The sequence below is a fragment of the Carcharhinus amblyrhynchos genome, chromosome 15 (assembly GCF_965287045.1).
Source record: "Carcharhinus amblyrhynchos chromosome 15, sCarAmb.v2.hapA, whole genome shotgun sequence".
Lineage (NCBI taxonomy): Eukaryota > Metazoa > Chordata > Chondrichthyes > Carcharhiniformes > Carcharhinidae > Carcharhinus > Carcharhinus amblyrhynchos.
In genome coordinates this window covers 32,799,858-32,824,086 of record NC_137338.1, presented here as the reverse complement: position 1 = coordinate 32,824,086, position 24,229 = coordinate 32,799,858, and the positions used below count along the sequence as shown (strand labels likewise).

Here is a 24,229-nt window from a genome sequence, read left to right as displayed (position 1 = left end):
CTCCTTGTATATCTCTCTCGATCTATAAAAGGCTATTTAATTATATTTTTCAATCCCCTTCCTCCCGATTCCTTTCTGGTAGCCACATTGAGTGGCTTGGGATGTTTCCACTGCAATTTTCTACTCCAGTGTGTGCAGTCCTGGTCACCTCATTGTAGGAAGGATGTGGTTGCACTAGCGGGGGTGTACAGGATGTTGCCTGGTGTGGAGCTTTTGAGCTATAAGGAGAGACTGGATGGTCTTAGACTATTTTCTTTAGAGCAGAGAAGGCTGAGGGGGGAAAGGAGTGAAGTATAAAAGATTGAGGGGTATAGACAAGGGAAGTAGGAAGCAGCTAGTCCCCATGGTTGAGCTATCAGTCACAAGGGGACACAGTTTGAGGGTAAGGGGCAGGAGATTCAGAGGGGATTTGAGAAAATATTTTTCATTTTCTGGAATACACTACATAGAAAGATAGTGGAAATTGGGAACCTTACAACCTTTAAAAAATATTTGAATTACCATTTGAAACATCATGGGTGGGATTCTCCCCAAAAAATTCTAAGTGTTGAATTCACATAAAACGGGAGTAAATCCATTGGTTTCTTTAGTGGGAGTTTCAAAATGAATCTCCCACACTCTGTACACTGCAGAATGCACGAGCATGAATATCATTAAAAACCTGGGGACAGGGCCAATTCCTGCTGAAGAGGCCGGCAGTGTAGCACTGAGTGGGCCATTGTGCATGCGCCGATCTGTCAGCCTGAGATCAGAACATGTACAGTCGGCCCATACTGCCGGTCTCCCAATCGCTGGCCAGCCCTGTGACCTTCGCATCACCAATCCCCCCAAACTCAGATCGCTGGCCCACCAGATGTGCACAGGCCACCCTCGAACCCCCTCCCCATCCCAGCCCACTTCAATCTCTAACATTCCCAGCAGTTCCAACACCCCCCATCAGTCCCAAACATCCCTCCCAACCAAGGAGGCTGACCACCCTCCCCTGCCCCCATGGCCAGACCCATTCGCTGGCCTCCCTCTTCTGTCAGAATGGAGAGTGGCAGCAGAACCACCCACCCCCACTGGTTTCCACTCCACCAAGGCCCTGACCCCAATTAGGACCCACCACCTCTACTCTTGCCCCTTGGCACTGCCTGATGCCCTGTGGGCAGTGCCAAGATGCCCCCTGGGCAGTGCCAATTTGTCCCTTGGGCTGTGTCCAGAGGGCCCAGCCTGGCACTGCCAAGCTGGCAATGCCCAGGGGGCACCCCCTTGCGCCCGACATCTTGGGGTGCCTACATAGCCCCCCTTTACTCCAGCGGGGACAGACCGTCAGCTCCCCATAAGTGGGGAGCTATTGTAAACCATGTTGGAGTGCAACATTCATGGCCGGGCTGGGGGGAAGGGGTTAGCAGACCAGGAAGCTTCAGCCCCGGGCCCGCTGATGGGATGCTAATCCCCATCTACATAATTTATTCAGCTGTGTGCTGATTTCTGTTCTGATACCTTGTGCTACAGATGCTGTTTTAATGAAAATTTTTCATGTAAGAAGGCCATGCTGACAAATATTTTGAACTTATCGCAATTATCTCTTATCATTTCAACATATTGTTACCCAAGACCTCCAATATCATGCTGCCTTGTCCAATCCCTGGTCTACCATCTCTTCTTTTGCCCACTCTCACAAAAGAACGATTCTAGCTCAATATTAAGGAATTACCTCAATAGGTGTTATCACAGCCCTCTAATGTGTTGCTGCTTGCTAGTTCTTGGTGCAATAGAGGGGATTTCCAGATAGTATTTCTATCTGACATAACTAAATTGGCTCAATTGTGGTAAACGGGGTTTCCACTATACTTCCGACATAACAATGCAGTACTACTGAAGCAGATCCAAAAAAAATCTGACCCTAAACTCACAATAAATAAAAGCTGAAGCTAAAAATTAATCATGTAGACCTCTGCAGATTGCCACCTTGATGGATTGGAGAAACTTGTGTGCTCTGACAATCCCTTGAATGATGCCAGCGGAAGTTTGTTGTTCCCCATGTGAAAATCAGTCACCTGCATGCTTCTATCAGGTTCATTTGCCAAGTTCTATAGTGACAGGGAATTGGTGATGGGCAATTCCCACCCAATTGTGTGTCATCCACAAACTTGGCAACAGTATATTTACTTCCCTCATTCAAGTCATTAATTTGGATTGTAAATAATTGTGGTCCCAACAGTGATCCCTGTGGCACTCCACTAGTTACAGGTTGCCATCCTGAAAATACCTTTCTAGTCTTAACTCTCTGGCTGGAGTTTTACCGGCATACCCACCCCAGAATTTGGGTGAGCAAGGCCTCTGTTGGCCTCAGGCGGGATCTTATGAAACTCATGTGGGCAAGGCGGTAAAATTTTGGTATCTCTTTTCTATCAGTGAACCAATCTTCTATTCATACCAATATACTATCCCCCAAAACCAGGGGCTCTTATCCAATGGAATAGCCTTTAATGCATGCCTTATTGAACAGTTTTTGAAAGTCCAAGTATATTACATCTACTGGTTCTCCTTTATGGATCCTGCCTGTTACCATCCCCAAAGAATTCTAATCAATTTGTTGGGCATGATTTTGCCTTCATGAAGCCACGCTGACTCTAATAATAGAAATATTATGCATTTCTAAATGCTTTGCTATTACATCCTTTGTAACGGACTCCCAATGACAGATGTTAAGCTACCTGGCCTATAGTTACCCATTTTTAGTCTCATTCCTTTGTTGGATAAAGATATTACATTGACAGATTTCTAATCCTCTAGAATTTTTCCAGAATTTAAGGATTCTTGGAAGATTACCATCAATTGTTAGCAAAACCAAAGTAGTTTTAAGGGATTTATATTTGTATTGATAATATTAGAAATAAGATATAGTTTTAAATGGGTTTAATTTAGTGTTTCTGTACTAGAAGGGACTTATAGTCCAACAAAGGTATTTGTTTGTGCAGGTTGGTTAAGTTGCAACCATGTTTCCATTGTTCTTAGAGGTCTAGGCATTTAGAAAGCATAAGCATTAAAAGGCATAAGCATATTGGTGTTGCTTAGCAACTGGGGGTCTTGTAAAATAAAAACAGCCTTCTTTTGTTCCTAGTTTTAACTGGAAGGCACAGCAGTTGGAGACAAATCATTGAGGAATGAACAGTTCTCAACTTTGCCAGGAGAAGCTGGACAGGACAAGGGAGTTGTAAAGATGCAGTTTTGCTAAGGAACTGGACTGTTGCCAAAATGAGACGGATGGATGCTCACATTTGCAGCCCGAATGAAAATGTTCATTTTCTTTTGGCTTTGGACGTTAGTCCTCAGTTTCAGAAGGTATGTACTGACTGTTGCAGACACTGCATCCCAGACAGCATTGGCGTACTAGGTTGTATATCTTCTCGAGGGTACGTGATGGCCCACCTCTCCTCCACAACATCCAGCAGCTATCCTAAATTTCCCTCCGTGAAGTGTGGGGCTGGTCTATGTGACTCCACCCTCCTAGTGTGGCTGGCTATGAGTGCAGGCAGAGCATTTAAATGCATCTGCCCCTTGTTAATGGTGCACAGCTGCAGCCAGTTTGGGCAAGTCAAACTCCTGACAACTCCATCATGTGGATGCTCGGTCAGTGCACCAAATATGGGAGGATTGTAGTGTGGAATGCACCGAATAGACCGGCATTGTCACTGCTATGACAATTGGCTTTTGGGAGAATTCCGCTCAACGCTCAGTTTTTGGATGGCTACCAACTGAGCCACAAACTGTGTGCAAAATATTTTACTGGACAGTGTACCTAAACGTCTTCAAGTCCATGAAAAGAACTTTTGGTTGTGTGTTAATATTAAATGATGGCAGTACACACTTGATAAAAAAAAGTCATAAGAGTTCATTTTTCAATCTGAATACTCTCTGCCTTCAGCAAGTTACTTTCAGTAAGTCTAAAGTATGAAGAAACAAGAGGATGTGGTTTGGTGTGGTCACTCAGTTCTGGGCCCCTCGTTGAGCAATCTTTTCCATCTTCACATGTGCACATTTACAACTGCCATCAGCAGTTTAAAAATACTTTATGTTTTCTACTAATTAATTAGAAAGTCAAATGAAGATTGCAAATGATAATATTTGATATTCTATGTTTTTGAAACCCAGTAGTGATTTCTTTAAATGTATGTGGCAATTTTTAGTTTCTGTCATTTTGTTTCTGTTTTCATTTTTATGTATTTTAATTTAGCAATTATCCTTCCTGTCTTCTTCAAATGATCACATTACCAACTTATTGATTGCATTCATAATCTCCTCTTGGTGATGTAAACATGTCAGAACTTCACACTGATTTAAGGCTCATTTGACTTAAATGCCAAATGACTGCAATTGGAAGGCATTATACTTCAAATGAACTCTAGACAATCTGTTGTTTCCAAGTTGTTAAATCTGCAGTTGATAAAATATATCACACATGGGGAGTTATAATGGCTTAGTGGCTCCAAAAACATACAGCAACAACTTTTTTCTGTTTTTGAGGGCATGGCTGTTTGTAAAAATACAATTAAGTTTACCCAGAATATGGGAAGGTAATATAAATATGAACATGCAGAAGTTGGCTATTCAGCCCCTTGAACCTGCTTTGCCATTTAATAAGATCGTAAAGTTTCATGTTCCCATCTACGCCCCGATAACCTTCAATTCCCTTGCCTGACAAGAGTCTATCTAAACCCTGCCTTAAAAATATTCAGTGGCCCTGCCTTCACCGCCTTCTGAGGCAGAGGGTTCCAAAATCATATAATTTGCTGAGAGAAAAAAATTCTCCTCCTCTTTGTCCTCTAAGAGCGAACACTAATTTTCAAACATCGGCCCCTAGTTCCACATTATCAAGTCCTTTCAGGATCCTACATACTTCAATCAAGTCGCCTCTCACTCTTTTAAACACTAGTGGAAACAAGCCCAGCTTGTCCAAACTTTCTTCATAAGATAACCCACTCATAGTAAACCTCCTCTTTGAACTGCCGCCAACACACTTACATTCTTTCTTAAATAAGGAGCCCAAAGCTGCACACAGTATTCGAGATGCAGTCCTGTATCATTGAAGCATAACATCCTTATTTTTATGTTCAATTCCTCTTGCAATAAAGGATAGCATTCCATTAGCCTTCTTGATCACAGGCTGCATCTGCATTCTAACTTTTTGTGACTCATGCACAAGAACACCTAGGTCCCTCTGTACCTCAGAATTCTGCAGTCATTTTCCGTTTAAGTAATGCTCTGCTTTTTTAGTCTTCCCACTTAAGTGAATAACTTCATGTTTTCCCCATTATATTCCAGCTGCCTGATTTTTTCCCCACTCAAGCCTATCAATATCCAACTGCAAATTCCTTATGTCTTCTTCACAACATACTTTTCTACCTACCTTTGTGTCATCTGCAAATTTAGCTACCATGCCTTTGCTCCCCTCATCTAAGTCATTGATGTAAATTGTAAAGAGTTGAGGCCACAGCACAGACCCCTGAGGGACTCGACTTGCCATCCTGCTAATCAGACAAAAGCTTATTTATACATACTGTCAGTTTTCTGCCAGCCAGCCAGTCAATCTTCAATCTAGGCTAATATGTTGAATTTAGAAAAGTTACAGCATATGAAGAAGCCTTTCAACCCACCATATCTACACTGGCCAAAAAAAGAGAAAAAATGAAACTAGCTACTTATTTTAATCCCACTTTCCAGTACTTGGTCCATAAATTGTAGGTTACAGCACTTTAGATGCAGATCCTGGTACACTTTAAATGAGCTGGGCATTTCAGCCCCAACCACCATGTTAGGCAGTGAATTCCAAATGCCCATCACCCTCCGGATGGAAAAGTGTTTTCTTGTGTCCCCTCTTATCCCACCAATCACCATAAATCTATACCCCCCTGTTATTTGACCCACAGCAAGGCAAAACAGATCAGCCCCTCAATTTTATACGTCTTAATTACATCAGTCTCTCAGCCTCCTCTGTTAAAAGAAAACAACCCTAGCCTTTGTAATCTGTTCTCATGGTGCAATTTTCAAGCCCTGGCAGCATTCTTGCAAATCTCCTCCGTACTCTCTCCAGAGCAAAGATGTCTTTCCTATAATGTCAGAATTCTAGTTGTAGCCTAACCAGCGTTTTATACATTTCTAGCATTACATTCCTGCTTTTGTATGCAATATCTCATCCAATAAAGGAAAGCATTCCGTATGTGAAGCATTTCTTTATCACCTTATCCAACTGTTCTGCCATCTTCAAGAATCTGTGAATATTCATTCCAAGATCTCGCACTTCTTCTACCCCTCTCAGTATCCTCCCATTTACTGTCTATTTCAAGCTTTGTTTGCTCTCCCCGAATGTATTATCTCGCTGTTCTCCAGATTGAATTCTATTTGCCACTTTTCTCCCACTCAATAAAACCATTGAAATCATTCTGGAGATAACAGCTATCCTCTTCACTATAAACTACACTGCCAATTTTTGTGTCATATGCAAATTTCCCCAATCATGCTTCCCACATTTAAGTCCAAATCATCTGTAGTTACAACAAGCAGTAAGGTTTCAGGATTTAGCATGCAAACACATTTGTTCAGCATTTATAATTTCAATTCTATGGCTGTTTATATCAGCAGGATCTTCTGGCCCTGCTGATGACACACTCCTGCTACAGGTTTCACAGTGGCAAGGGGTGCTTTCAGCAGAAAACCCCATTGACAATGGCTGCTGTCCAATGGCGGGCTACCTCGTGCTGCCATGAAACACACGGCGAGTTATACAGTAAATCCTGCCTTCTATCTCCATTTCTGATGTCCTGATTCAACACCTCAAAGTTCTTCTGATTCTTTCTGAACCTCTGCCTGAATAATCACCCTCCTCCCTTCATGCATGCCCTTCACATATTCAGCAAAAATTGAACTAATTGTTTCCCCTCCAAAGCCAGGGAATGGTCCCACATTATTGAAGGTATCTTCAGGTTCCTGCCACAAACTAATTGATGGGGCTGCGGCCCTCAACCATTCGGAGTGCATTTTTTGCTTTTACTGCCCATGCTGGAGCAGTTGTCTATTTACAATTCGGTTGGTCAGCTAAATATTTTTAGAGCATTTCGTCAATCACGATTTCTCTGACATATTCCATTGCTAAAAGGACTTTCTGTTGCTGTGTGCATTGCTATAATATTCAGATTTTCATGCATCCCCCCGAATTCATCATTGGCAAATTCTCCTCCATTGTTTATTGAGAATTCAGTTGTTGCTCCCAGCCCCATTCTAATCTGTCTTATTACCCATAATATTTCTTCTTTACTAGAAGTTACCATTGACAAATTAAATCTAGTCACTACATCTGCAAAATGTAAAAAGGGGAATTTCACAGTAACATCATTGCAATGTTAATAATGTAAGCCTTACTTGTGACTAATAAATAAACTTTAACTTTAATTTTTTAACTTTAATGTAAAAGAAGAATATTTTTCTTCATTCCATGCTTTGAGGTCCAGCGTTATAGTTTCATTAAAGTCTGTCACCAATGGAAGACCAGTCACGATGACGTTCTCCTGTACTTTATACAAATATTGCTTTTTTTACTGATGTTCTCAACAAGCCCTGCATCCTTTAACAGAATCTTCAACCTGAGACCAAAGGGATGCGGCAAATTGTCAATGAAGTTTGGTAATAATTTGTTTCTTCTCCTTTAGATCCATTTCCCAATTGCCATCAATACATGTTTAACATTCTGTCTAGAGATGATAGGTCTTAAAGGAATACAATAATCTTCTAACTGTGTCAGTTGTGAACAAATTGCTTTTTCATACTCCATATCCAATTTCATTTGGGCCTTTTTCTTTGAAGACTTACTTCACAGTAAAGGTATTTCTCCTGATGCCATATCGGTTATGATAATATGATTTACTCAAGCTATTTTCATAGAAGTACTATTCTTTTCAGTGACGTCAATGTGTTGCCATCACCGGATCTGAAATGAGTTGAACCATCCTATTCTTTTTCTTTCCTTTGGTCTTCCTTACTTAAAGAATCCATGTAAAGTTTTAGCCAGTCCACTCTCCACATACTGTAGTTGTATACCTACTGTCTAAAACTGCACACCTAAACAAATCTGCAACTAGGGTACTGATTACTGGTCTAAAGCTTCTGGTGACTAATGCAATTCCTTCTGGTTGGTCAGTAATGTCCACTTCACCTTTTTGATTTGATTTGATTCATTATTGTCACATGTATTGGTATACAGTGAAAAGTATTATTTTTTGTGTGTCATACAGGCAAAGTACACCTCAGACATCTGATCCAAAGGCATTCTTTCTCTTTGAATTTAACTTTGGTTAAAACCAACAACCTATTCATGTTTGATATTCTAGCATAGTCCAATAATTTAGGAATTTCCAAGTAGAATTGTTGCAATCCCATACATCGTCAGTTAAACTCCTTGATGTACTCTTGAATAGAAAAATCATACATTTTCCTAAATTTATGAAAATGAGACCAAGCCCCATAGGCATTCAATAAGTAATCTTTCATCCAAATAGCATCCATGAATTTTCAGAGTATGTCCAATCCTCAACCATTGACCAGATCTTGAGTGTCATGTTCCAAGAACACTTTTCAGCGGATCTTGCGCCTGGCAGGAAGTGAAAGTGCCAGAGCAATCCTTCACTTTCTGTTTGGTAGAGACATAACCCGTGTCTATCCATTGATCATAAAATTCAGTTTCACAAAACACTGGTGGAAATCGTCTCCTGCCACCTTATACCTGGTTTCAGTCATCTTTCTTCAAAGAGTCTCCAATTACAGTCTTTCCTCAAAAAAATTACCTCCAATTCTAACCTTCTGTCTGAAAGTAAATCTTACTCTCCAATCTTCATTTTCAGGCAGCCATTCCCTGTCAGCGATGTCAGAGAATTCCCAAGTCTGGTTGTGACAAAGACACTGAGACCAAGATGCTTTGGTAGAGACTGTTTGTTCACTACATTTTCCACTCTAACACTAGACACCTAGTGCTGACTGACTCTTCTTTATATATACATCAAATATTCAATACCCAACATAAGTTCACTCTATAACCTTAATCTACTGTGTATTTAACATTTATCAACAGAACCTATTAGATAACACCACAATCCCCAGAATTAGTCCCAGCGTCCCAAATGCACCATGAGCTTTTATTTACCGCAATAACCTTTATGTGCCACCATATCAAAGGTTCTCTATAAATCCAAGTACAGGCTCTCCACTACCAGCAATACATGTTACTTCTTCAAAGAAATCAAGTAAATTAGTTAAGCATGATTTCCCTTTCATAAAACCATGTTGACTCGCCCCGATTACCTTGAATTTTTCTAAGTGGCCAGCTATAACCTCTTCAATGATCAATTCTAACACCTTCCAAATAATAGAAATCAAGCTTATTGGCCTATAGTTTCCTGTGTTGTGCCTCCCTCCCTTCTTGGGGTGGGAGGGGTTGTACTTACTATATTCCAGCCTGATGGAATCTTTACAGAATGTAAGGAAACTTGGAAAATTAACATCAATCCATCTGCTACCTCATTAACCATCTCTTTTAAGATGAAGTCCATCAGGACCTGTTAGCCCACAGCTCCATCAGTTTGCTCAGCGCCACTTTCGTACTGATTATAATTTCACCAAGTTCCTCTCCTCCAACTCCTGATTTACATTGATTATTGGAATGTTTTCTATATATTTGATATTAAAGACAGAGCAAAATACTTGTTCTCATCATCTTATTAATTATTATTAATTCCCCTCTCACTCTCTAGAGGACAAACACTCACTTTATCTACTCTTTTCCTATTTAAATACCTGTAGAAACTTGCTATCCATTTAACATTTCTAGCTAACTTCTTCCAATGCTCTAATTTCTTTCTCTTGATTAACCTTTTAGTTCTTCTCTCCTGTTCTTTATACTCTGACCAATCATCTGACCTGCCACTCATCTTTGAACAGTTATATGCTCTTTCCTTGAGTGTAATGGCTGAAGTACAAACAAGAATTTGCCTTTCATTTTCTAAGGTAAAGTAAAGGGCAGCGATGGCCTAGTGGTATTATTGCTAGATGATTTAATCTAGAAACTCAGCAGCTAATTTCTGGCAATCTGGGTTCAAATCCCACCACAGCACGATGGTGGAATTTAAATTCAATCAAAAAAAATCTGGAATTAAGAATCTACTGATGACCATGAAACCATTGTTGATTGTAGAAAAAAACCCATCTGGTTCACTAATGTCCTTTAGGGAAGGAAATTTGTTGTCTTTACCTGATCTGGCCTACATGTGACTCCAGAACCAAGCAATGTGGTTGACTCCCCAAGGCCCTCAGGCAACTAGGGATGGGCAATCCAGCTGGCCAGCCAGCAATGCTGATGTCCCACAAATGAATTTTTAAAAAGCTAACTAATTATTTTCAAAGTGCATCCACTGCTATTTTGTAGGCAAATGTCACAGCCAATTTACCCACAGAAAGGTCCCAAAAACAGCAATCCCTATTTGTGCTATATCAATCCCCGCTCCAAACCACTCGTATAGTGTAGAAACTTTGTTTATACCAGTGATTTCTGGAGCACAACAACTGTGCAAATTGCAGCTCTCAGTCTAGATCATTGCCACATCTAAAAAAGACAATAGCATGTCAGATCTGGCAGCTTTAGAAGCTAAGCACTAACATGAGATTAAAGTCAGATTAACATTCTGAAAATACTGCAACAAAAATGTTACCTGTCCACAGATGGAGACTGAATTAGTAGGTATTTTTGGCCTCTGTCTTAATGCTCCACGGGAAGCAACATTCCAGGGTGGAGGGTTGCCTTCCCACTCCTGAGTAGGCACTAGGGCCTTTCTGAATCAAAGTTATTTCTGAGCCAGTGTTTTTCTGTTTTGTTGACAAGGCACAAGTGTAACAGCTGGACTAAAATTGGGAGCCCTGGGGATAATGGAGCGCAGAAACACAATCAATCCCAGAAGGCTAGTTGTGAGTAACAATTGTCAACTAGATGGTAAATTCCATCCGGGTAACAGTGATCGCGTTGCAAGATTAAATAAAAATCATCGCACAGTGAGCATGTTATTAGGGTGAACAGGGTACAATGATAAGGCATTGATAAATGCAAGTTCATGTTTCCAGTTCCTGATTACTTCTGTCACACTTTGAGTGAAGCTCTAACCATCTTATTACATAATGTACAGCTATCTGGACTCAAGGCACTGTTTTTACAGATCCTTTGGTCTTCAAAGAAAAATAGAAAGGCCAAGTAATCCCTTGTTAGTGCTGGATTAATGCTCACAACTCGGTGAATTAAGCTGCGGCATTTTTTAAATTGTTTCTACGGCCAGCCAAGGAAGATGAAAGGTTGTTCATGTGACTTGGTGAAAAAGAACAATGGTTTTCTAATATGAGACAGATTTATCAGATGAAAATACATTTCTCACTTAGTAAGAAATTTTCAAAATGCAGTATCAGAGAAATACTGGGAGATTTTTAAAAATCCCATTGTTCGCCCTTTCATTTGTGATTTCTGCTCCCAGTTGATAAACACCAAATGAGAAATTTCAGAATAATTTACTTTGTGGGGAAGTTTATCAGAGGATGATATTCGGAACTTGTTTTATATATAAAAAACATGAAATCTGAATATTCATGAGTGCAGATAAAGTTCAATCCCAATGGCTTATTACAAAGCTCCCCAGGCTGCCAGGAATTAAACTAAATGGAGGTTAAGTGGATAGGGACCACAAATGGACGTGGTGCACTCTTAACCCACGTCTGTTTGTTTAATTGCAGGAAGCACAGTGAATGAGTGCTGCCTGCTGATTTGCATGATTACTGATTTGCATGATTGCTGCTTTCAGCCAGCGCTAACCGTGCTTTTCATTAGCCACTTATATCAGGAGGTGGTCCAATATTCCGAGTAGCCAAAGAAACTCAAAGGCAGAGGGAGCTCCATGTTGGCTGCAGGAAGTGGCTGGGAGTCATTTCACAAGTGAATCTCTCCTCGAAAAGCATGAAAATTTGTTAAACATGAGAGAGAGAGGGACAGCGTCACCAAGGTTTTCAAACCCTGCGCTCAAGTTTAGTGGAAAGCAAGAGAGATGTCCTGTGTCTGCAAGGGCTAGGAGGTCTACCCAATACAACAATATGGAAGGCAGTATCGGTGGAGGTGAGTACCTGGACTGTTGGTCCAAGAACCTGGAGGCAGTGCAGAAAGAAGTTTAATGATCTAACATGAGTTGACAAGATAAGTGAGTTAATCTTCAGATGGCTTATCCTACCAACCTCACCACTGGCCTCCTTCATCGATTAATTCATTACACCCCATTACCCATCAACAAGGACTTGGCCCTAACATTCACATGCTTTACCTCACTCTAATACACGTAACATTGCTGCAAACATTACACCTCCAACCTCATACCTTTCACATGTCTGTAACTATTCAACCATATTAGCCAAATTGCAGGACACTCATTGACATCTCTCTGTCTCTCTTACAGGGGAAAGTAGCAAATAACAGCCAGCAGCAGCAAAATTAAGACACTGTACATACCTGTTTTAGAGGAGACAGTGTTGACCATCACTGAGGTGTCACTGAGGTTCTAGTTAGGTGTGCCACTGAAATGGTTGATGCTGAAGTTCTGAAGGTATCTAATGCTCCTCCACTCATCCCATTTTTACCTCAACTCCAAAGCTGGGGTTTTCTGGCACCCCCATGGTGTGTTCTCTAGCGGCAGAGGTAGCTTGTTAATGGCCACTGGCAGTCCCACTGAAGTCAATGACAATTTACTTTGCTCACCAGTCATGCCACTGGAGACTTTTATTGGGAGGGTTGCCTTTGGTGGGACTGGAAGACCTTGCCAGTGGGTAGAAACAATTGTCTCTTTCAACTGGAGCTGCTGATGGTGTACTTACTTCCTCCTCTGCTCTGGCCACAACCCAACCATTGTCTGTTCCTTATTTTAGATTCCCAAGAACTTGGGCAGTCAGTGGAGGGACAGGATGAAAACAATGAAAATGAAGAGACTTTGTTGCTCGACGTCAGATTGTCATGTATGTCATTTTAGATACTGACACTGCGTGTATTTCAGTGACGAGGGTAGCGGAGGAATCTGCCTTTGGTGTAACACCAAGCACACATGTATGGGAGCCGGAGTGAGGGAAAGGATAGCGCAGGTGTCCTGGCAGAAGGTGAGGTCACACAAGAATTTGGTTGAGCACTTCAATGTGACAGAGAAAAAGGCCTGTGTACAACAAAATGCTTGGTGTAAGAGACAGCCTGCCACAGAGCACATGCACCCTATGGCAAGTAATATGGAGGTGTCCGTGGCACAGGGTGTTGTGCAGAGCTTGGAGCCATCCTTTCCAGTTTAGACCTGTGCAACCAATTGCATTGTTTAATGGCCAATGTCACGTTGCATTATTTCCAATTGCAGCATAAGCGCTCTTAGCCAAGGTCTGGATACTGCAGTGAAAGCTCCAGCTACTGCCTGAAAAGCTTAGATCACTGTCCTTATCATTCTGGACACCAATGTCCAAAGGAGCTTACAGGACTTTGCAACAATCCATCAATCCATTCTCCAATAGTTTAGTCAGAATGCAGGAACATTACTCCCACGGGGCAGTGGTGGCATTACAGAGCACGAATCATTAGGGTGATAACATTCCAGCTCTTACCTCTGCCACTATGTCAGTGTCTTTAAGTTTAAAGTTTTAAAGCTTATTTATTAGTGTTACAAAGTAGGCTTACATTAACACTGCAATGAAGTTACTCAACTGAAAATCCAGCGCCTGTTTGGGTACACTGAGGTAGAATTTAATATCTAACCAGAACATCTTTTGGACTGTAGGAGCACCCGGAGGAAACCCACGCAGACACGGGGAGAACATGCAAAGTCCACACAGACAGTGATCCAAGCTGGGAATCAAACCTGGGTCCCTGGCACTGTGAGACAGCAATGCCAACCGCGGAATCACCGTGCTGCTGTTGTCTATCGATAGACAACAATTTGCTATTGTCTATCAGCTTCTGCCTGGGCCAAGTTGGCACAGCCTGAAGCCAGGCTGCCTAGGCCCACTTGGGATTGTCTGCAAAATCATGTGCAGACCATATCATTGAAAGTCAGCAGCCTTCCATAGCTTTACTGCAGCTACTGGTGACACAGGAGCACCAGGACATGCAAAGGCACACACTGAGTAAATACTAAGGGAATGCACCAGGGTAATTAACTTATTTTTGCACACAGAATGTAATAATTGAATTTATAAACTAAGATTGGGCTATGCAGTTTTATTTTAGTGTTGTTGAAAAGGGGAGAAATATAATGATTATTGACAGGAAAGGATATGGACTGTGGGAGAATGGGGACTTGCTGTGATTGCAGCTCTTACTCGGGAATTGTGATTCCTACGTCCCAAGTTAGAAAGCAGGTGCCTATGTTGTTCTCTCCACTTCCTATTCTTCCACTTGCCATTTGCATGGCTTTCCTCTGGGTGCTCCAGTTTCCTCCCACAGTCCAAAGACGTACTGGCTAGGTGCATTGGCCGTGCTAAATTTACCCTCAGTGTACCCAACTAGAGGATTTTCACAGTAACTTCATTGCACTGTGAATGTAAACCTACTTGTGACTAATAAACTTTACTTTACACATCGTTCCCCTCCTCCTTTTCTTTCTCATGCTCATGCTTCTTAGCTGATTATTGTTGGCAAGGACTGTTCCCTCATAATAGTCAGATTGCGCCAGATGCTGCCACTAATCTTGATTCCCATTCAGCTGAGCACTGCAGGGCTCCTCCAGGGGGCCCAGGTAGCAGAAACATTGCTGAGGATACAGGTGTTGTGCTCTATAATGCATCTTATGGCAGCCTGGCTATCATTGCAGGGCAGTTGTGCTTGTCTGTGTGGGTCTTAGACTGAAGTCTTGAACCATCCCATCAGAGCATAACCCTTTTCACTCATCCGTAACCACAGTTCCAACTACAGAGAGCCTCTTTGATTTGAATTCTCTAACTTTGTCCACAGCTGCGATTCTCCAGCCCCGATGCTGCAAATGCAGTTTTGGCTGAGTACCAAATTCCCCATTCTCACTGGCAGTGGAGGCAGGGTGAACAACATTGGAGAATTCCGGCTGTCATCAGTGAAATATTGCATGATGTGTATGTATATGTACACAGAAATGTGCAGAAGTGAAACTTTGGAAGGAAGTTAATGCCTTCTGCCATGGTAGGATTTGTGTTGGGAGGGGCATTTAATCATGCAAGAACATTTAGGTGGGGACCTTTTTGCTTTCTCACCACTGCCCCTGTGAAGTCCATAGCAGGAAGGCCCATGGTCTGCCTTGTCACCCACTGCCAATTGAGGTCTGTAAGTGGGCAATTAATACCTTGTAGAAGGGAATTTTAAATCAGCTAGTGAGATTCACAAACAGATGTAGTCTTTTTAGGAGACAGGATGGTGACAAGGGGTTAAATGATGCTTTATAACAAGTTAATATGGACAGTTTGCTCATATGTGAATGAAATAACTATTAAAACAAATGAATATGATTTTAAAGTATATGTATCAAAGTATTGAATCTATTTAATATATAAAATGTATTGTTTGGCTCAGTCAAAAAGAACAAATGCTGCAAAGTGTAATGGTATGGTCAGAAGGTTTGAACTATAAACCGGGAATTCATTGGTTAGCAAAAGTGAGTATTAAAAGGTTTCAAGATTTTGGGCAAATATTGTGGCTTTACAACATTGTGCAGATATACGATAATGCATTTCTAGGGCCCAGAAATCACATATCTTTCTGTCTTGGCAATATGCTTGTGGAAATGGTCAATCTATGGAAATCTTCCATAATTCCATCGCAACCAGGAAATGGGTTTAGCCAAAATGGAAGGATGTCTGGATTGAATGGACTAATGAGATATCATTGTACTGAGTGGTAGATTGCAATAGGCTGAGATGCTTTGCCAAAGATGACTGACATGTGAAAATGAAATTGAATTTAAGCTAATGGAGAGGTATCTCTTAGATAACAAAAGGTCTAATTGTTCTGTGTTTTGGCTGATTGTCCTAGATCTTTGGAGAGGTTTTACAGCTCGGAACCTGAGCTGTTTAACCCTTTGGAGACCTCCGAATGGCCATACATTTATGTATTGTTTGCCCTGTTTGATTTTTGTGTGTTAAATAAATTTTGTTACGTCCTTTGAACAGAGACTTTGCCTTTAATGAGTTTTTGAATAGAGTCTAAGATTTTAGACAATGTCCACCTTTTTAAAATACACCCCACAAAATACCTACTTAGAGGATATCATTTTTAAAATTTATTCATGAGAGGTGGGCATCACGGGCGAGGCCAGCATTTATTGTCCATCCCTAATTGCGCTTGAGAAGATTGTGGTGAGCTTCTTTCTTGAACTGCTGCAGTTCAAGTGGTGTAGGTACACCCACAATGCAGTTAGATAGGGAATTCCAGGTTTTCGACCCAGCTACCACTGCTGGTATGCACCCAGTGCTGGGTGAAGAAGTTTTCTAAATGGAAACCCAAAAAGCACATCTTGGTGCATTCACCTGTGAAATTCCAGAATAGTGGTGAGGGGTTTGAATCTTTCATTCAAAGTGCCTGATTGATGCACCTGGATTGGTAGCCTTGAGCTACCCCCTTCCCTGGCTTCTGACCCTCCTCCTCTCCGTGAATCCTTCCTCCAGTCATCACTTACCTGTGCCTGGATCTAGCAGAAATCCTAGGCCTCAGGAGGTAGACTACCTGCAGCAGCCACCTGCTCCTTAGTGGAAGTACCAAGCAGTTAAAAGCTGCCACAGCTCTTAGCAGGTAGGACTACTGCCCATGGAATTCTGGATCACGGGGAAGGCTGCTCTGTGCTAGACAGTGGGCCTTTCTGAAATGATGCAATGCAGGGTTCTTGCTGCTTTTCTGCCTGAGGTGAGATCCACATCACCACCATTAAATGTCTCCCATTGCCTTGTTAGCGCACAGATAGAATCATAGAATCCTTACAGTGCAGAAGGAAGCCATTTGGCCCATCGAGTCTGCACCAACCACAATCCTACCCAGGCCCTAGCCCCATGAATTTACCCTAACTAGCCCCCCTAGCACTAAGGGGCAATTTAGCGTGGCCAATCAACCTAACCTGCACATCTTTGGACTATGGGAGGAAACCGGAGCACCTGGAGGATACCCACACAGATATGAGGAGAATGTGCAAACTCCACACAGACAGTCACCTGAGGCCGGAATTAAACCCAGGTTCCTGGCACTGTGAGACAGCAGTGCTAACCACTGTGTCACCATGCTGCCCAGGTATATCTTACCACTCTGAATGTTGCGTTCCATCTCTTTTACTTGAACTAAAGTCAAATGTTTCGGCAAAATTTAACATCAACTCAAATGCTGAAACTAGTTGAAATCCTGTAGCGTTACAGGCATGTTTCATATTTGCAAAGAACTCAAAGACAGGATGGAAATACCAGAGGCATTGTGTAAACCTCAGTTAAAATACTCCGAGGTTGGATTGATCTGTCATCAAGATCTTCCCGATGAGATTTTCAGCTATATGGTAGATGCATCTTTTTATAGGTTAGCATCATCTCTGATTTCTGTTTTAAGGAGGATGTAAAAAATTCAATTTTTGAATTTTTAGTTCCACTTACTCTATATTTATTCAACAATCTTTTGGACAAAGAATTATTATTTGACAGAACACATTCCTGTAGTTCTAATTTACAGGAACGCAGTGCAATTGTAAGATCAAATGCATTTTAAAAATATTCGTAAAGCAATGAGCAGCATGTAGCAATATCGTGGCTAATTACTTTGAATATAATTTCATGCTTAATAATCAAATTCAGAGAACTGCTTACCAGTGATGCCCTGTAGGTATTTTCGAAAGTAAGAATTTGTATTTCCAGGACAAAAAAACCTTCAATTTTTTTCTGGGCCTCCTTCGTTGTAAGATTGAAGTCATGCAACAAATGGGCTGATAACTAACTAACCGAGTGCAGCAATTACCAGCACAGTCTGAGTGATATGATAAAGCTGTGGTTTCTGACGTCTGCAAAGAGCATGCTGCTACAGCACTTGAAAAACCCACAAAATAGCAATAGGTTCAGCAGGGTATCTCTTTGCACCTGTTCTCAGAGCGTAACATGGGTCAGTTTTAGGGGCTGCTATCTTGTTCCCAAAATAGGACTGATAGTTGTCCAACCCAATGATGGGTTGAGCCATTTTGCAGGTGTCCTGCCTGAAGTCACCTAAAAGAAAAGGTCTAATATTTAACTTGTAAAATTAAATGCCATGTTGCCTCTTCTGTTTAGGATGTAGGGCAGCACGGGGACACAGTGGTTACCACCGCAGTCTCACAGTGCCAGGGATCTGGGTTCAGTTCCGGCCTCAGGTCTGTGTGGAGTTTGCACATTTCCCCATGTCTGCATGGGTTTCCTCCAACACTCCAAAGATGTGCAGGTTTGGTTGACTGACCATGCTAAATTGTCTTTTAGTGTTGGAGAGATTGGTAGGGTAAATGCGTGGGATTGCGGGGAGAATGCGTGGGATTGTGGGGATTGTACTCAGCCCTCTGCCAAATGGATTCTTTCTGCACTGTAGAGATTCTATGATTCTTAAGCAATTGTTGTAGCCAACAAAAATCAAGGTTTTGCCTTGTTAAAATAAATAAAAATTGTTCCTCTATAGTAGGAGAGTTCGTCTGACTCCACAATTTCTCCTATCATACCTCCTCACTTCCACTTCCAGTTGTCTTTTCATTCCTCTCTCCTCTTGCACTTGGGCTATTCCCAGTGATGTAAGTGGCCTTAAATTTATTCAGTTCAAATGGTGAGTTGCTTGTGCAAGTGTGACAACTGAAAATGCTGGGAGATTCTGTAAATAATAACACTGTTTATGGGGCCTGAATGAACTTCCATCTCAGGTTTTTCACATTGCAAGTCACGCAGACGTAAGCAAAGCTCATAATGAAAATGACGGATGCTGATCGGCAGTCCCAATTGCTGGAAGTAGTGACGGGCGATTGGCACATCCTTTGCTGAAGTGGATTTTGAAACACAATATAGAGAATTGGTCAAGGAAGGAAATGACGGTGGGTGGATATTGCAAAATGCTTTGATCAGATGGAGTTGAGCTTATATTCTGCACGTTGGACATGTTTGGCTGAGTTGGAGGAATGGGAAGTGAAATAGTATCTTCTCAGCAGAGGCCAAGGAAAAGGCTTTCCAGCAGGGTGACAGGATCAAGAACTCATTTGCATTCTTGTGAAAGGGAGGGATATTCATGGAACTCCTGCGGGTGGGGCCATGCAGTCTGTCACCAAGAACTATTTTCAGAAAAGGTCACCATTGCCCATTTGCTATCTCATGGTAAACGTTCAAACTGCCCCAACATTGTCATTCGCTGTAACTATTTATTGTGAGTTTATTCACAGATCTGCTACAAAGTGCACTGGCACCATGTCTTGGCAGAACAGCAACACTGCACCAACATTCGCTATGGATCTCAGTGTTAATTAAAAATACAAATATGATCTTAAATAGAAGAAAATTTATACCAAAGAATAAAAATTAAAGGCAAAAAGGCTTTAAAAAAAAGAAAAATAACATAAAATTTACTGAAGTAGCAAGTATAAATGGATAGTTCTTTTCTATAAAATTGAAATGTCCTTTCATGAGTTTGAAAGCAGAAAGCAAAAATGGGTCAAACCTTCAGTCTCCAGTTCATCGGAAATTGGACATACAATTGAAGATGTGCACTCGGACCCTTTGGGAGGGATTTTCCAGTCCAGTCTACCTGGTGTCTGGAAATCCCCATCTGAGGTCAATGGACCTTTTAATGGTCTATTAAATTGTCCGTCCCACCCAAAATAGAAAGTTTCACACTTTGTCAATGCAAGATGGTCTATTCAGCTTTGCTCTTACTTGGCTTCCCTATGGCAGTTTAATACAACTGAGTGGCTGGCTGGGCCATTTCAGACAGTAGTTGAGAGTCAGTCACAATTTAGGTTTAGAATCACACATAGACCAGACCAGGTAAGGAATTTCTTTTTATCAATTAATAGGGAACCAGGTGGGGTTTTACAATAATCCAGTAGTTTCATCGTCTCCATTACTTTTGCACCAGTACTTTATCCCCCAGATTTATTGAATTAACTACATTTAAGTCACCCAGATGATGGCTTGGGATTTGAACGCTTGCCTTGGAGCGATTAGTCCAGATTTCTGAATTACTAGTGCATTAGTGTAACTGCTATGCTACCATCCCTGATTGTATTCGGCAGTTGACAATGATTTTGAAGATTTTGCCTGGAGTGCTGAATACAATTCTGCCTGAGCAATCCAAAAAAAATCAAACCGTTACCAAAGTAACTGTGTGGTGATTGGACAATGTACATGTATCTTGCAGAACCTGTGCTCGGCTGTGTGGGGGTTGGAATTGGGGTCATCAGCTGTGGTCTCACAAAAGCCATTTGTTCATTCTCTTGTGACCATCAATTAGTGTAGCCACCATCAACTAATCTGGCAGGGGAGGGGAAGCAGGATATTGCAGCACAGAGGAGAGGTAGAAAACATAGAATTACAAGTAGCAACCTAATAATGAATAGGAATTAGATTGAGAAAATTACAAACACAGCAGACTAGCTTGCTGTTAAAATATATAGGTATTAATGTCAGAACTGCTACAAGCTTGAGGAGCTGCAGACAGAGGATGTCAAATGGAGTTAAGGGGTCAAGCGTGAAGCTTTGGGGTGCTCACATTTCCAGATCTGTGCTGATGTCTCAGCAAATGGAAGCAGACCTTTTTGTTTGGCCATCTTCAGCAGCAGGCCTGATTCCAGCCCTAACCATAAAAATATAGTGGTGGGCACTGCAGGTCAGGAGGCAGGATTACAATATTAGGAAACCTTCTGGCTCCTGATCCCTGCCTCCAAGATGAAAATATGCCCAACATTTCAGGTCTGCGACTTGCTGAAGACAACTAGACATAATTTTCAGGGTAATGAAGAAAAAGAGCTGGAATGTAGGATTAAATTTGACAGCTGTTTGTCAGTGTGCAGAATCAAGTGGCATCATTCTGTACAGTTTAACTGCTGAATGCCTTATTAGCCCTAGTGCTTGATTTTCCTCTCAAAGCCAGGAATCGGAAGTTGGGAAATTTTCTGACATCACAATCCCAATACCACAAACTCAGTGTCAGCCAGTGCTATTTTCAAGACAGGACTCAGGAACAGCTGGAGCCTGGGCTGTCACATTAAAAGGTTTGTCACAATTCACTGATACATCAATCCAGTTCTGGAGATGAATGTGAGATCCACTAAGCCTCATCGCCTATCACCTAACCTCCTATTCCTGCACTCACATACCCTCATTCCCTATCCCCCAACACACTTACCTTGTATCTGCTATGTACAGAATTAATGAACCCTACTAAATATTAGGTGGTCTTTGAGAAACTTATACATCTGTGTGAAAATAAACAAATATTACTTTTATATCCGTCTGATAGACATAATCCTCTTCACAGCACATAAATCAGTCAAAATAATCAAGGTCACATTAGATTTGACAGCTTTTTCAACAACCTATTGAGCAGAATCCTTTAGACATTTTGGAACTTAGAAAAACAGTCGAAATGAGATTCCACTGAATAATTGTATAAACTACTCTTGCTAAGATTAATCCGTAAGTGGATTTGTAAATCAGCCAAGCATTTGAATGAGATTTCATTGAATATTTATGTCAACAAAATCTCCAAGCTGAATACATTAAAGACTTTGAAGGCAGCCAGATGATTAGTTTCCTGTCAAAACTTTAAAAAAGTCAAACACACAAACTTCATGGGATAATGAAAGTAAAGGAGACATTTTGCATGATCAAACCTGCATTTCATTATTGAACAATGCAGAATAGGTCTTTACTCAGTGGCTGATGTACTGTAATGCACCTGAAGGCTTTTACACTGTTATAATAATGCTGTTCAATTTAATCATCACTTACCTTTACAAAAGCAAATCACTGTATTAAAATCATTTATATTTTATGACATTCTATTTCATTTTGACATGTAATACATGTAAAGTTAGCAACAAATTTTGAACTTACTTTTCATTGGGTGCCTGACTCCAAACCATTGGTCCCATGTAACTCACAACACCTCTGAGTTGGTGTGAAGCATGCGACTTTACAAAGCTTTGAAGACACTGAGAGATTTTAAAATGCCCACTTCCAGCATGTAAACACCAAAGTCAGAAGTTCCAAATAAAGGATGTTGCTATTGCAATGTTAGTGTACCTTTAAGATATGTTTTTTAAATCATGATTTCTGCAGCTTTCACAGTCAGTGTGTCTTGTGTTCACAGCCTTAGGTGATGTCCTTGTTGGGAGGGAAAAAAAAACTGGACAGATCAGGTGACAGGAGTTAATTTTCAGTTTCAGTTTGGAGCTGCAGGTTTGAATTTGAGTTTTACGAGGGACAGCAAGCTAAAAAGAAGGCTGATTTAGGCTGATTGATTGGGTACTAAAATTGTCCCTAAATTGGACCTCCCTGATCCTCGCACGTTAGGCGTAGACTAAAATCATGAATAGGTCACTGAGATAGTAGGACGGCAGCGCGGGCTCGTTGGGCCGAAGGGCCTGTTTCCCGTGCTGTGTTGTTGTTCTTTGTTCTAAGTCTTTTCTCTCTCTCCCTATTGTTTTTGAAAATTCTGTTGGTTAACTGAAAAGAAGATGTTGTTTTCCTGGGGCTGGACCAGAGTCTCTCTGGTATTTTGGGAAGCTGTTTTGTCTTCAAACTGGAGTGAATCCAGAGAACTGCAGGCTTCAACCAAAGGACTCAATTTCCATTATCACGTGAGCAGTTGGTTTTTCTGTATTCAACCTGTTTAAAGGGTTTTGTCAATGGCAAGGGTTTTGGTTTTACTGGAACATGTTAGGTATCTTTGTTAAGGATTATGTATTATAGTGATTATTTTGTTTCTTGTTTGCAATTGATAAAAGTTCTTGCTAATTTTCTTACTCTACATGTTAAGTAGATTCTTAAATAAACATTATTTGATAAAAGCTCCCTAGTGGGTCTTTTGAATCACAATTGAAGAGGAATTGGGCGGCATGGTAACACAATGGTTAGCACTGCTCCTTCACAGCTCCAGGGACCTGGGTTCGATTCACGACTTGAGTCACTGCCTGTGTGGAGTTTGCACGTTCTCCTCATGTCTGCGTGGGTTTCTTCCAGGTGCTCCGGTTTCCTCCCACAGTCCAAAGATGTGCATGTTACGTTGATTGGCCATGCTAAAAATTGCCCTTCATGTCCTGAGATGCGTAGGTTAGAGGGATTAGTGAGTAAATATGTAGGGATGTGAGGGTTGGACCTGAGTGGGATTGTGGTTGGTGCAAATTCAATGGGTCGAATGGCCTCTTTCTGCATTGTAGAGTTTCTATGTTCTTTCTATATCATGTTTATCCTGGCCAACTTTAAGATGCAAAACTTATGATTCAAGCAGGCTTCATAGAACACTTTGGAGTTCCTGACCTGAACCATAACACTACGGATGCCTGGATGGATCCCAGTTATGCCAGTCTTTTCTTGGGATATGTGGAAAATTCACTATTCCAGGCCTACTTAGGACCCTGCCCCCATTCTTTTTCTGCTATATTGATGATTGTAAGGGAGCCACCTTCTGTTGACAGACATTTCCAACATCTGATGTTAATCAGGATAATCAGGCCCCAAGTTATGCAGGGTGTATATCAGCAGTCAAGTTACCAACTTCCCACCTTGGATGAAGTTGCAAACTGCCCCCGATATATTAACTTACTGCACCATCCAGGTCCATTATAACTATCATTACAATATCAAATAGGGCAGGGTTTTACAGCCTTGTTCGTCCCGGAACCGTAAAACCCCACTCAAGATCAATGGGCCTTCCCTTGTTCTGCCCCTTGGCCACTCCAATTCTTATGATGGGCAGACCAGTAAAATTTTGGCCATAGTATCTAGGACCATTGCCATATATATCATATTGCACTGGCAAACCTAGGTTCAGCAGAATGTCACTTCAGCATTTCCCAATCATTTAGCATTGAGAAACATTTCTTGTAAATCAATTCCACATGTTAAACATAAACTGAGCAACATACTGAACAAAAACGAACCATATTATAGATTATTAGCGTTTATTGTAAAAATAAAAAGTCTGGAAACA

General features: G+C 41.3%; 1 protein-coding gene across 1 annotated transcript in view; it reads right to left on the bottom strand.

The window, feature by feature from the left end:
* The window catches only part of LOC145352952 (kelch-like protein 13), a 55,000-nt gene extending 44,182 nt beyond the window's left edge, over nucleotides 1-10,818 (bottom strand). Inside the window, exon 1 of the mRNA XM_080203262.1 lies at nucleotides 10,740-10,818. The gene's annotated coding sequence lies outside the window, so the exon portion shown is untranslated. The remainder of the gene's footprint in view (nucleotides 1-10,739) is intronic.
* Between the last annotated feature and the right edge of the window lie 13,411 nt (nucleotides 10,819-24,229).